Source organism: Ceratotherium simum, chromosome 6, assembly GCF_057802395.1.
Source record: "Ceratotherium simum simum isolate JZ-2026a chromosome 6, ASM5780239v1, whole genome shotgun sequence".
NCBI classification, from domain to species: Eukaryota; Metazoa; Chordata; class Mammalia; order Perissodactyla; family Rhinocerotidae; genus Ceratotherium; species Ceratotherium simum.
The window spans coordinates 10,442,171-10,445,298 of record NC_141905.1 but is presented as its reverse complement, the minus strand read 5'-3'; the positions used below and the strand labels follow the sequence as shown (position 1 = coordinate 10,445,298).

Sequence of the window (3,128 nt, the reverse complement as noted above, 5' to 3'; positions counted from 1 at the left end):
CATTTTGTTCATGCTTTCCTTTGCTTTGCAGATAGCTTCCCTTTTCATTTTTGTAGCAGCATCTTTTGAAGAACAAAAATTTTAATTTTGATGATGTCCAATTTACTGATTTTTGTTCTTTTATGGATTATGCCATTTGTGTTTTATTTTAGCAATCTTTGCCAAACCAAATGTCACTAAGATTTTTCTCCCGCTTTCTTCTAGGAGCTTGTGCTAATTACACGTTAATCCCCTTCCAGTGTTTGATTGCTGAAAGGACCCACAGGACTCCCACAGTTTATTCTCATACTTGATCACAGGCATCACAGCCCCAGTGGAAGGACCATATGCACTGGTGGGTATGGAGATCCCAGGCACAGCCTTCTCTGTCCCTTCACTGCTGGGTCGGCCAGGATGCACTTTGATTTCAGGTCTCAAACCACTTGCGCACTGTGTATGTGATGTCCTTCAGTACTGGAAGCCCAAAGTCTGCTCACTGTGGGGTCTCTGTGAGCTGGTCACGTAGGCACATTCCAGCTATGTGGCCAGCCTTAACTTTTAACATCTTCCAGACTCCATTAAGACTAGGTACAAATAATAAATTCAATGATTACTGAACAGTGTTGATAGGCTGATGGTCCTGCTCTGAAACAACTCACAACCCATCGTATAGAACATCATTATCTTTAGTTAATACGATCCACAGTGTGGAGATAAACATGCAGTTAAACCAAATCAGCTGAAATTAACCCATGCTATACAAGTTTTATAGTTTTAGATTTTACATTTAGGTTTATGATCCATTTTGAGTTAATTTTGTGAGGAGATCAGCCCTGTGCTAACATCTGCCAATCCTCCTCTCTCTCTTTTTTTTTTTTTTTGCTGAGGAAGACTGGCCCTGGGATAACATCCATGCTCATCTTCCTCCACTTTATATGGGATGCCACCACAGCATGGCTTGCCAAGCAGCGCGTCGGTGTGCGCCCGGGATCCGAACGGGCGAACCCTGGGCCACCGCAGTGGAGTGCGTGCACTTAACCACTTGCGCCACCGGGCTGGCCCCCATTTTGAGTTAATTTTGTATACACAGGTTTATATACGTTGACCTTGTATCTTCCAACTGCTAAACTGCTCAGTGAAGATTTTAGGAATCCAGTGGTTTGGGACATGCTTAGACATTCCTTCAAAAATAAAGGACAAATGATTGCATCTCAACCTCTCTGAGGTTGGCATATTGCATGGGTGGGAATGCTGCTCTGGCCCACTTACTGAGTTACATGGAAGGCTGTCAGCGTTGACTGGGGCCCTGAGCAGGAGAGGGCTGTGTAGCAAGTTCAGGCTGTGGTGCTGGCAGCCCTGCCACTTGTACCGTAGAGTCTGGCAGACCTTATTGTATTTGATGTATCTGTAGTAGGAAAAGATGCTATTTGGAGTTTATGGCAAGCCTCTGTGGAAGAATCACAATGTAGACACTTAGAGTTCTGGATCAAGGCCATGCCATCTGTAGTTGAGAATTATGTATACACCATCCAAAAAACAAACAAAACAAAACAGCTCCCAGTGTGTGATTGGACCCTGATGGAGACAGAGTACCCACTGAGAGACATCAAGTGACTCTGCAGCCAGAATTGCCCATGAGCTGGGGTCTGCCAGACCCACCAAGTCACAAGGTCAGTGGACCCAATAGCAGTCCATAGTAAGATGGTAGTGGCTCATCCCAGATTGGACAACAGCAAGGCCAGATGGCACAAGTAAGCTGCACAAGCTGGTGGCCCAGGCCCCATGTCATCCACTAATGTTGCATAAGGGCCGCTCTCAGCTCCTAACTGGGGCTGCATGAGGGGACCATTATAAACAGCTGACAGAGGAGAAAGGAAAGGGGCCAAGCTTGGATTGTGGATGGGTTGGCCTCGCAGGTTGATGTAAACCAAAAATGCTGCTATACTACAGCCCCATATGAAGTGGCCCTGAAAAACAGTGGTGATGGGAAATCCTCCCAATGGGCAGAAATTCAGGCAGTGCATCTGTTCATTCACTTTGTGTGGAAAGAATTGGACTGAGGTTAGAATACACATGAGCTCAAGGGCAGTGGCTAATGGCTTGGCTGGTTAATCAGGGTGCTAGAAGGAGAAAGATTGGGAGGTGTGGTAGACTGAAAAATGCACCCCTCTCCCACAAAGATATGTCTATTTTCTAATCCTGGAACCTGTAAATGTCACCTTATTTGGAAAAAGTGTCTTTGCATATGTAATTAACTTAAGGATCTTGAGATGAGAGCATTCTGGGTTATCTGGGTGGACTCTAAACACCGTCACAAGTGTCCTGATAATACAGAGGCAGAGGGAGAGTAGACCCACAGCAAAGAGGAGAAGGCCGTGTGACCGTGGAAGCAGAGATTGGAGTGATGTAGCCACAAGCCAAGGAACACACCAGCAACCACCATAAGCTGGAAAAGGCATGGAACCAATTCTCTGCTAGACCTCTGGAGGGAGTGCAGCCCTGCTGATACTTTGATTTCAGACTTCTGTCCTCCAGAATCATGAGAGAATAAATTTCTGTTTTTTTATATCACTGAGTTTGTGGTATTTTGTTATGGCTGCCCTAGGAAACTGACAGACAAGGTGAGGACCTGTGGGAGTGGGCATGTGGAGGTCCATGTATCATATATTCTCAAGAAGGAAGCATTTAATAGCCATGTAGATAGGATGGCTTATCCATTGGCATCAGCCAGCTGTGGCACAATGGGCATGTGAACAAGGCAGCCATGGTGGCAGGGGTGAGGTGTACATGGATCCAACAGCACGGGCTCCCACTCACTAAGGCTGGCCTGTATACCACCCTGGTCCACTGTCCAACCTGCCAGCAACAGAGATCAATGCCGAGCCTGCAATATTGCATTGTTCCTTGAGAAGATGAACCAGCTACTTGGTGGCAAGTTGATTCTTCCACTCTGGATCATCTTCTACTCAGTGATCACCTTGACCGGAGTGGACACATATTCTTTGTGTAGGCTTGCCTTGCTCCACCATCCGAGGGCATACAGAATGCTTATCCATCAATGTGGGATTCTGCATAACGTTGCATTGGACCGAGGAAACTACTTTACTCCAAAGGAGGTGCGGCAGTGGGCATGTGACCATGCAGTGTAC

At 46.4% G+C, this 3,128-nt stretch overlaps 1 long non-coding RNA gene across 1 annotated transcript; it reads left to right on the top strand.

Annotated features, from left to right (window-relative positions):
* The first annotated feature begins 209 nt into the window (after positions 1–209).
* Positions 210–2,547, top strand: LOC147916760 (uncharacterized). Its single transcript, XR_015552437.1, has 2 exons — positions 210–334; positions 871–2,547. It is a non-coding gene; the product is annotated as an uncharacterized LOC147916760 (long non-coding RNA).
* The last annotated feature ends 581 nt before the right edge of the window (positions 2,548–3,128 follow it).